Here is an 11,576-nt window from a genome sequence, read left to right as displayed (position 1 = left end):
CAGAGAAAAACTCCGTCTTAAAAAAAAAAAAAAAAAAAAAAATCTTCAATACTTACTAAGTTCAAAATGCAAGTAGAAGAATAATAGGCATAACATGAGTTCATTTATATAAAAATAATGCACACTGCAAAAGAATGAAGTTGGACCCTTACCTAACACTATATACAAAAAATAACTCAAAGTGGATCAAATACCTAAATATAAGACCTAACAACACCACCACTCTCAGAAGCAAACATGTGGTAAGCACTTCATGACATTGGATTTGACAAGGAATTCTTTTTTTTTTTTTTTTTTTCTTTTGTATTTGTAGTAGAGACAGGATTTCACCGAATTGGCTAGGATGGTCTCGATGTCCTGACCTTGTGATCCGCCTGCCTCGGCCTCCCAAAATGCTGGGATTACAGGCGTGAGCCACCGTGCCCGGCCCGGATTTGACAATGAATTCTTGGGTATGTGTGATACCAGAGGTACAAGCAACAGATGAAAAAAATAGACAAATTGGACTGCATGGAAACTTAAAAGTTCTTGTGCATCAAAAGACACTATCAACAATGTAAAAAGGCAACCCAAAGAATGGCAGAAAATATTTGCAAATCATATATCTGATAAGGCATTGTCATTGAGAATAGGTAAAGAGCTCCTAAAACTTCTCTGGGCACGGTGGGTCACTCCTGTAATCCCAGCACTTTGGGAGGCCCAGGTGGGCAGATCACTTTAGGCTAGGAGTTTGAGGCCAGCCTGGTCAACATGGTGAAACCTCGTCTCTACTGAAAATACAAAAATTATCCAGGTGTGGTGGCAGGCGCCTGTAATCTCAGCTACTTGAGTGACTGAGGCGGGAAAATCACTTGAACCTGGGAAGGGGAGGCTCCAGTGAGCTGAGATCGCACCACTGCACTCCAGCCTGACCTGGGTGACACAGCGAGACTCCATCTCAAAAAACAAACAAAAAACCTTCTAACAACAACAGCAAAATCAATCCAATTCAAAAATGGACAAGGAACTTCAATAGACATTTCTCCAAAGAAGATATGCAAATGGCAAATAAGCACACGAAAAGATGCTCAACATCAAGAATTATTAAGGAAATGTAAATCAAAACCACAATGGGATAACACCGTAAACCTATTAGGATGCTGCTATCAAAACAAAAGCAAAACAACAACAACAAAAAAAAAAAAAAAGAAAGAAAAGAAAAGAACCAGAAAATAAGTAATGGCTAGAGTGTGAAGAAATTGTCAGTCTTGTACACTGTTGGTGGGAATATAAATTGATAAAGCTGTTACGGAAAACAATGTGGCAGTTCCTCAAAAAATGAAAAGTAGAATTACCATGTGATCCAGCAATTCCACTTTTGGATATATACTCAATAGAATTGAAAGCAGGATATAGCCATGTTCATAGCAGCATTATTTACAACAGTCAAAAGGTGAAAGCCAGCCAAGGGTCCATCAGTGAATGACTGGATAAGCAAAATGTGGTATATCCATACAATGGAATATTATTTAGGCTTAAAAATAGGGAAATTCTGACACATGCTATGATATAGATGAACCTTGAGGACCTTATGCCAAGTGAAATAAGCCAGTCACAAAAAGACAAATACTGTATGATTCTACTTATATGAGGTACCTAGGGGTATCAAATTCATATAGTGGTGGTTACCAGGGGCTGGAGGAAGGGAAAAATGTTTGTTGTGATTGTTACTATTTAATGGGTGCAGAGTTACTGTTTAATGGGTATGGAGTTTCAGTTTCGCAAGACGAAAAGGGCTACGGAGATGGATGGTGGTGATGGCTGCACTACATGGATGTATTCATTTATTTTAGAGACAGAGGCTCACACTGTTGCCCAGGCTGGAGTGCAGTGTCTGTAACTTTCAACTCCTGGGCTCCAGCAATCCTCCCACCTCGGCTAGAACCATAGGAATATGCCACCATGCTCAGTAATTTTATTTTCTTTCTTTCTTTTTTTTGCTTGTTTGTAGAGATAGGGTCTTGGTATGTTGCCCAGGCTGGACTTGAACTCCTGGCCTCAAGTGATCCTCTTGCTTCAACCTCCCAAAGCATTGGGATTAAAGGTGTGACTTACCGTACCAGGCCTGAATGCATTTAATAATACTGAAGTGTACACTGAAAATGGTTAGGATGGTAAATTTTGTGTTATGTGTATTTCACCACAATAAAAAATGGAAAATATAAAAAATGTACACAGGGGTTTGTTTATTTATTTATTTTGAGAAAGAGTTTTGCTCCGGTTGCCCAGGCTGGAGTGCAATGGCACCATCTCGGCTCACTGCAACCTCTGCCTCCTAGGTTCAAGTGATTCTCTTGCCTCAGCCTTCTGAATAGCTGGGATTACAGGCACCCGCCACCATGCCTAGCTAATTTTTTAATGTTGGCCATGCTGGTCTCGAACTCCTGGCCTCAAGTGATTCCCCCGCCTCAGCCTCCCAAAATGCTGGGATTATAGGTGTGAGCCACTGCACCCAGTCACATGGGTTAATTTTTACGTATACATATACATGTATATAAATGTATAAAAAAAGGACTAGAAGGATACACGCTAAACCATTAACAGTGGTTACGTCTGGGAGGGGTTAGTGAGTGTCTGGAACACACTGGGGATGAGGGAAGGAAGATCTTTTGCACTTTTTTTTTTTTTTTTTTTGAGACAGGTTCTTTGTCACCCAGGCTGGAGTATAGTGGTGCAATCCTAGCTCACTGGAGTCTCAAATTTCTGGGCTAAAGCAGTCCTCCCACCTCAGCCTCTTGAGTAGCTGGGACTACAGGTGTATGCCACCCTACCTGGCTAATTTTGAAATTTTTTTTGTGGAGACAAGGTCTCACCTTGCTGACCAAGCTGGTCTTGAACTCCTGGCCTCGAGTGATCCTCCTGCCTTGGCCTCCCAAAGTGCTGAGATTACAGGCGTGAACCGTCATACCTGGCCCACCTTTTGCTTTTTTTTTTTTTTTTTTTTAGTGACAGAGTCTCGCTCTGTCACCCAGGCTGGAGTACAGTGGCATAATCTTGGCTCACTGCAACCTCTGCCTCCTGGGTTCAAGCGATTCTCCTACCTCAGCCTCCTGAGTAGCTGGGATTACAGGCGTGTGCCACCATGCCTGGTTAATTTTTTTGTGTTTTTAGTAGAGACGGGGTTTCACCATGGTGGTCAGGCTGGGCTTGAACTCCTGACTTCATGATCTGCCTGCCTCAGCTTCCCCAAAATGCTGGGATTACAGGTGTGAGCCACTGCACCCAGCTCCACCTTTTGTTTTTTAAGATATTTCTGTACTGTTGGATTTTTTACAGCAAGAACATAGTGACTGGGAAGGAAAGGTTGAGCAACAGGCCTGAAACCTATTCCTTCTCTTTATCAAGGATCCTTGGAAGAAGGGGATCCCCACTTACATCCCCTTGTAAACGCTCCAGCAACCAGAGCTCCTGGTAAGCAAACTAATGGTATTTAGTAGCAGAAAGGTAATATCTGTGTAATGCGTTTAGCAATATATACGTTGTCTGCCTAGAGCATTTACCAGAAGTAAACTTGGATTTGTGGATTTATGGGGCATAGCATGCTGGAAAATGTCACATAAGCTGTGTAATTAATGGGGTGTAAAATGAAGATCCTCCGTAATCAATATGGCTCCCTCGTGTAAGTGGTGGCATGTACAATTGCTTAGACTCACACGTTAAATACAAGTGCAAACATATTCTATGCAGTAGAGGAATGCTCTCTTGGGGGAGGTGTTGATGGTGTTGGACTTCAAGGGAGGGATGTTTTGCCTGTGCCTTGGGATCGTCTGTATCCTTCGAATTAGTAGAATTTGGTACTGGGAGATCTATGATTGATGTGACTTGATTTGACAAATTGGGAGACATAGACTGGGTAAAATCAGCACATAGATGGCATCTTACAGCTGTGGAATTTGAGAGATATAGTCAGAGAGAGGTTGAGAGCGGGCATAGATAGAAAACAGAAGAGCAGGCTGGGCACGGTGGCTCACACCTGTAATCCCAGCACTTTGGGAGACTGAGGTGGGTGGATCACCTGAGGTCAGGAGTTCGAGACCAGCCTGGCCAACATGGCGAAACCCCTTCTCTAGTAAAAATACAAAAATTAGCCGGGCGTGGTGGTGGGTGCCTATAATCCCAGCTACACAGGAGGCTGAGGCAGGGAGAATTGCTTGAACCCAAGAGGTAGAGGTTACAGTGAGCTGTGGTCATGCCATTGCACTCCAGCCTGGGTGATAGAGCGAGACTCCATCTCAAAAACAAACGAACAAATTTAAAGAAAACAGAAGTGCTTGGACTATTGTAGTAGCTTCCTAACTGGTCTCCTGGCTTCCCTTCTTGACCTCTCCATAACCCAATCTCCACACAGCATGACATCACTGTTTGGAACTTTCCAGTGGCTTGCCATCACATTTAGAATAAAATACGAAGTGCTTATCATGGCCCACAAGGCCCTACACAAATGGGCTCCTGCGACCTCTTAAGCTCAACTCCTAGTACTCTCTTCCTTGTTAACCAATGTTCATGCTATGCTGGGCTCCTTCAGCTGCCTGAGGGCCCCTTTCTGGCTGTTTTCTCTGCCTGCGGTATCTTTCCTTTGGGACATTCTCTGCATGCCTGGCCCTCTCTCAGGTTTCAAGTCTCAGTTCCAGTGTCACCTTCTCGAGGGATTTGCCTTGGTAATGCAATCTAAAGCAGCTCTACCCTCAGTCTCTATTGCCTTACCTCATCCCCGTCGTTTTATTTGCTTTACAGCACTATCTGAAATTATTGTGTTTTCTCTTTTTTTTTTTTTTTTGTTGAGACAGAGTCTCGCTCTGTCGCCCAGGCTGGGAAGTGTAATGGGCTGGATTCTCAGCTTCCACTGCAAGGCTCCGCCTCCCGGGTCACGCCATTCTCCTGGCCTCAGCCTCCTGGGTTAGCTGGGAAACTACAGGCCGGCCCGCTACCTTCGCCCGGCAGCCTTTTTTGTGTTTTTTAGAAGAAGGACGGGGTTCACTTGTTAGCCAGGGATCGGTCCATCTCTTGACCTTTGTGATGCCACCCATTTCTTGGCTCCCAAAGTGCTGGGGCCAATTTAACAGCTTGAAGGCCACCAACGCACCGCCTATTATGGTGTTGTTTTTTTTTTTTTTTTTTTTTTTTTTGAGACGAGTTCTCGCTTTCTTGACCGCACCAGGGCTTGGAGTGCAGTGGCCAGATCTCAGCGCTCACTTTGCAAGGCCTGCCGGCCTCCCGGGTTCACCGGCCATTTTTCCTGCCTCAGCTCCCGAGTACGCTGGACTACAGGGGCGCCCTGCCACGTCGGCCCGGGTACGTTTTTTTGTAATTTTTAGTAAGAGACGGGGTTTTCCCCATGTTACCAGGGATCGTTTCTCGATCTTCCTGACCTCGTGAATTCCGCCCGTTTTTCTCGGCCTCCCAAAGTTGCTGGGATTACAGGCTTACAGGCTTGAGCCACCGCGCCCGGCCGTCCAGCTGAATTTTCTAGTAGCCGTATTAAAACAATAAAAAGAGGCAAATCACTGGCAAGTTACTTAATCTTCTAGATCTTCTGTTCCCTCTTGGGTAAAATATCTACCAAAGGGCGATTGTAAAGATCAGATGAGGTAGCATATAGAAAAGATATACATAAAAATGCTTTGGTAGTGCAACATCTGATAGTCAAAGTGTTATTTTTATTTTTCTAGAAATAAATGATTTGAAAAAAATACCGTGTGGTGAGCACTAGATGGATAATGAGACAAGTTTATTACACGTCTTAAACTGTGCGGTCAGTAACAAAAGCAAGCGGGAAGCAACTAAAGATGTTAGAGCTGGGAAAGCCGCCTCATCTGGTCAAAGTCAGGAGGAGCAAATCCCTCTGAGCCGCCAGCCCGTTTGCCCACGTGGCTTGACCCCAGCTGACAACCAGTGCAGAAGTTACTGCTGCTTAGGAGACTTGAGATTTTGGCCAGCGGCATGCTTTTGTAATCTTCTATGTGACTGTATTCGCTTCCATTTCTGACTCAGCATGAACGGGGAAAGGCACTGCTGGAAGCGTAATTGCCTCAAAGCCCAGCTCCACCCAATCCTTTGAATAGTAATGAGAGCAATGGGATCCTCTACAAATCACCTAATTAGGGAGGCCCATTTGTTATCACCACTTGGCAGATGAAAGTATTGTTTCGCAGAGGTTGATTAGGCCCGGATGAGCCAACAGAGGTTGGAACCCATGTAGCTTGACCCTGGGCTTGGTGCTGTTAGCCCTGAGACTGCTTTAGGGACCAGAGATTATGTTATTAGGCAAATATTAAATAAACTAAGTGCAGTTAATTGCCTTCCCACCCTCAGAAAGCAACCTGGACTCAACCACTTAATTAATTAATTTATTTATCTATTTATATCACTCTATTTTGCAGATGAAAAGCACCATTGAGTGTCTCTCCCTCTCTCTTTTTTTTCGAGACAGGATTTTGCTCTGTCGCCCAGGCTGGAGTGCAGTGGTGCAATCATGGCTCACTGCAGCCTCTACCCGCCGAGCTCAAGCAATCCTCCCTCCTCAGCCTCTCAAGTAGCTTCAGTGATTCTATTTTTAGTTCTTTTTTTTTTTTTTTTTCTGAGGCGGAGTTTCACTCTTGTTGCCCAGGCTGGAGTGCAATGGCACGATCTCGGCTCACCGCAACCTCCGCCTCCCAGGTTCAAGCAATTCTCCTGCCTCAGCCTCCCTAGTAGCTGGGATTATAGGCATGTGCCACCACGCCCAGCTAATTTTGTATTGGAGTTTGAGACCAGCCTGGCCAACATGGTGAAAACCCGTCTCTACTAAAAAAAGTACAAAAATTAGCCGGGCATGGTGGCGGGCACCTGTAATCCCAGCTAATCAAGAGGCTGAGGCAGGAGAATCGCTTGAACCGGGGAGGTGGAGGTTGTAGTGAGCCGAGATACCTCTCCATTGCACTCCAGCCTGGGCAACAAGAACAAAACTCTGTCTCAATATATAAAATAAATAAAATTTGTGTTGATTAATACAAGCTGATCATGTTTGATTGACTAACTTGTGACCTGTGTTTAAGGAGAAGGCTCAGGGTACCATCACTGGTTGCGAGCCTCTGTTAGCCTGTTGAATAGCTTTTAACTTAGTAATTCATTCCCTTAGACCTCGTCATTCCCCTTCTAGAGTCTATCCTTTCAGAGACGCAGGCAAAGATTTATGTATAAGGATGATCGTTCCAGTTTTTTTTTTTTTTTTTGAGACGGAGTCTTGCTCTGCCGCCCAGGCTGGAGTGCAGTGGCCGGCTCTCAGCTCACTGCAAGCTCCGCCCCCCGGGTTTACGCCATTCTCCTGCCTCAGCCTCCCGAGTAGCTGGGACTACAGGCGCCCGCCTCGTCGCCCGGCTAGTTTTTTGTATTTTTTAGTAGAGACGGGGTTTCACCGTATTAGCCAGGATGGTCTCGATCTCCTGACCTCGTGATCCGCCCGTCTCGGCCTCCCAAAGTGCTGGGATTACAGGCTTGAGCCACCGCACCCGGCCCGTTCCAGTTTTAAGAGTGAAAAATTTGAAATAATTTCTAGCAATATGAAAATAATATGTAATTACAACATAAACACTAATATGGGGTTTTTGAATGTTTTGATGATGTGAGGAAGTTCTTATGATGTCATGGCATATGCAAAACCAGGATGTAAAATTGTTCGTAGGATTTCTCAACTCTGTTAGACTTAGCAGGAAATACACCAAACATGCTAACATGTGGTGTGTGAGTTGGGAATGATTTCAGCATCAAGGAACAGAAAACCTAACTCACGGTGGCTTAAACATAGAGGGGTTAAGTTTTCTCTCATTGGCCAGGCACGGTGGCTCATGCCGGTAATCCCAACACTTTGGTAGGCTGAGGCGGGCAGATCACTTGCGGTCAGGAATTCAAGACCAGCCTGGCTCACATGGTGAAATCCTGTCTCTACTAAAAATGCAAAAAATTAGTTGGGCGTGGTGGCAGATGCTTGTAATTCCAGCTACTTGGGAGGCTGAGGCAGAAGAATCCTTGAACCCAGAAGGCAGAGGTTGCAGTGAGCTGAGATCACACCATTGCACTCTAGTCTGGGTGACAAGAGTGAAACTCTATCTCAAAAAAAAAAAAAAGTTTTCTCTCATATATAGCCTGTAGCCTGGAAGTGGTGGTTGAGGGTCTGATGGCAGCAGCATGGAGATGTCAGGGCTGAATCTCTGCGATTCTCTTTTCTTTCCTTTTTTTTCTGAGATGGGTTCTCACTGTGTCATCCAGGCTGGAGTGCAGTGGCGCGGTCTCAGCTCACTGCCACCTCCGCCTCCTGGGTTCGAGCAATTCTCCTGCCTTAGCCTCCTGAGTAGCTAGGATTACAGGTGTGTGCCACCATGCCTGGCTAATTTTTGTATTTTTAGTAGAGACGGGGTTTCATCATGTTGGCTAGGCTGGTCTCCAACTCCTGACCTCCAGTAATCTGCCCGCCTAGGCCTCCCAAAGTGCTGGGATTACAGGCATGAGCCACCACGCCCAGCCTGCGATTCTCTTTTCTTTTTTTTTCTTTTTTTTTTCTTTTTTTTTTTTTGAGACGGAGTCTCGCTCTATCGCCCAGGCTGGAGTGCAGTGGCCGGATCTCAGCTCACTGCAAGCTCCGCCTCCGGAGTTTACGCCATTCTCCTGCCTCAGCCTCCCGAGTAGCTGGGACTACAGGCGCCCGCCACGTCGTCCGGCTAGTTTTTTGTATTTTTTAGTAGAGATGGGGTTTCACGGTGTTAGCCAGGATGGTCTCGACCTCCTGACCTCGTGATCCACCCGTCTCGGCCTCCCAAAGTGCTGGGATTACAGGCTTGAGCCACCGCGACCGGCCGATTCTCTTTTCTTAATGGTTGGGCTGCCATAAAGAAAATCGAGGCCTGCCCCAGCTCCAGGATGACTGCACTTGAATCAGGAAGGAGGAAGGGGAGTTGTATGGTGCCTGCAGTGTCTGTCCCTTTGATTAGGAACACCAAGAGCCTACCAGGGTGCCCCAGCAGATGTTGACTTATTTCTCTTTGACCAGAATTGTGTCCCGTGGCTACCGCCAGCTACAGGAGAACCCGGGAAAGTGAGTATTTAAAGTCCCAGTCTCTAGAGTGGAGACAGCAATGGGGAATCGGTGGGAATATCTATTAGGTTAGTTGATAAACTAACATTTCATTTCCATTGTACTTCTTTCAGGTTGGTGGGTTTAGGGGTGTTTTTACTTTTCTTCTTTATTCTTTTCTGTCTCATCTAATTTTTCTACAACAAGCATTTCTAATTTCTGTTGTTGAAAAAATATGACAGATACTGCTTTAAAAATCCCTTGTGAGGTTGTAGGCTTTCATTTCTGGAAGCGTTCGTACTATCATCAGTCAAAATTGTGCAGAAGGAAGGAACTGTTGAATTCTGTGGGGGTTGGATTGACACCTCTCTCTTTCCCAGTAGACTATGACATCCCCAGGGAATGGGTGGGTGGAGAAATCTGTCATTTGTTTAGCTCCTGTCAGGTACTGTGCTAGTTACTTGGCAAGCAAGTATCGTCTCATCTAATTCTCTTTCTTTCTTTTTTTTTTTGAGACGGAGTCTCGCTCTGTCGCCCGGGCTGGAGTGCAGTGGCCGGATCTCAGCTCACTGCAAGCTCCGCCTCCTGGGTTTACACCATTCTCCTGCCTCAGGCTCCTGAGTAGCTGGGACTACAGGCGCCGGCTACCTCGCCCGGCTAGTTTTTTGTATTTTTTTTAGTAGAGATGGGGTTTCACCGTGTTCGCCAGGATGGTCTCGATCTCCTGACCTCGTGATCCGCTCGTCTCGGCCTCCCAAAGTGCTGGGATTACAGGCTTGAGCCACCGTGCCTGGCCTCATCTCATCTAATTCTCATAGCAGCCTTCGTTTTACAGATGAGAGGCAGACAGGCTAAATAACGTAATCAGGTCATACATTGGGTAAAAGGAAGCTGGATCTCAGCACCAGGCTTTAATTTTGTAGGTTCCTGAGACATAGTAATCTCAATAAAGTGTGTGTTGAATGAATATGGAGTCAATGAATCCCTTGGATGTGTAAGTTTTTAAAAGAAAACTGCAGCGGTTACTTGATAATGATTTCTTGTAGAGCACCCATTCATTTTACCTTGCACAACTGAAAAATAACAGGCTGTGTAAATTGCCTGCAGGAGAGGAACTCTGCGCATACTCTCCTGTATCTAATATCCTTGACTAATTGCCGGATATAAATAACGAGTATGACTCCTGTATGAAAAGACAGCCGAAGATTTGTTTCTCATGAGGTCTCTGAAATTTTTTATTATGAAAAAATTCCAAACATATTCAAACATAGAGAGAATGGTAGTATGAACTCCAAGGTACCCATCACCCAGCTTCAAGAAGCATCACTATTTTACTAACTTTTCCATTTATCTTCCCTCCTCCCACTTTTTTATTAGACTAAAGTACTTTAAAGCAAACCCAAAGACTCATTTCACCATGAACATATTTATAATTGGAATAAAAGGCATTTTGTGTGGCCCTGTGTTTTCTTTCTTTTTTTTTTTTTTTTTTTTTTGAGACGGAGTCTCGCTCTGTCGCCCAGGCTGGAGTGCAGTGGCCGGATCTCAGCTCACTGCAAGCTCCGTCTCCCGGGTTTACGCCATTCTCCTGCCTCAGCCTCCCGAGTAACTGGGACTACAGGCGCCCGCTACGTCGCCCGGCTAGTTTTTTTGTATTTTTAGTAGAGACGGGGTTTCACCGGGTTAGCCAGGATGGTCTCGATCTCCTGACCTTGTGATCCGCCCGTCTTGGCCTCCCAAAGTGCTGGGATTACAGGCTTGAGCCACCGCGCCCGGCCTCTTTCTTTAGATCTGCTAGTACAGGAAGTAATGATGTAAAAATCATCCCAGGGCACGTGGCTTTCTGGAGGCCCAGGTGAAAAGAGGCATATTCCTCACAGGCTATGCAATTTGTTTTGCCCTTAACTCCTCTGGCTCTAGCAGTAATACTTTCCTCAAATGCTGAAAATCAAAGATCTGGCCTCTCTTAGCTAGATTTCTGGGGAGTGCTTCTTTTGAGACTATTTATGGCATGAAAATATCACTCAAGTTGCTTGAAGTTATTTGGAATTTTTAAAGTATGGAAAATATCTCACTAGAGCCATGGTTGAGGCTGAGTGGGTAGAGTTACTTATTACACAGGCTATCATTGCCCATCCAGCTTCTTGCTTTCTGTGCCCGTCTGTGTAATGGTTCTAACGCTTCAGGATGACTGGGCATGGTGGCTCAAGCCTATAATCCCAGCACTTTGGGAGGCTGAGGCAAGCGGATCACCTGAGGTTGGTATTTGAGACAAGCCTGACCAACATGGAGAAACCCTGTCTCTACTAAAAATACAAAATTAGCCGGGGGTGGTGGCGCATGTCTGTAATCCCAGCTACTCAGGGGGGTGAGGCAGGAGAATCTCTTGAACTTGGGAGGCAGACGTTGTGGTGAGCCAAGATCATGTAATTGCATTCTAGCCTGCGCAACAAGAGTAAAACTCCATCTCAAAAAAAAAAAAAAAAAAAAA

Source organism: Rhinopithecus bieti, unplaced genomic scaffold (genome assembly GCF_001698545.2).
Source record: "Rhinopithecus bieti isolate Rb0 unplaced genomic scaffold, ASM169854v2 scaffold_14826, whole genome shotgun sequence".
NCBI lineage: Eukaryota > Metazoa > Chordata > Mammalia > Primates > Cercopithecidae > Rhinopithecus > Rhinopithecus bieti.
This window is presented reverse-complemented; position numbering follows the sequence as displayed.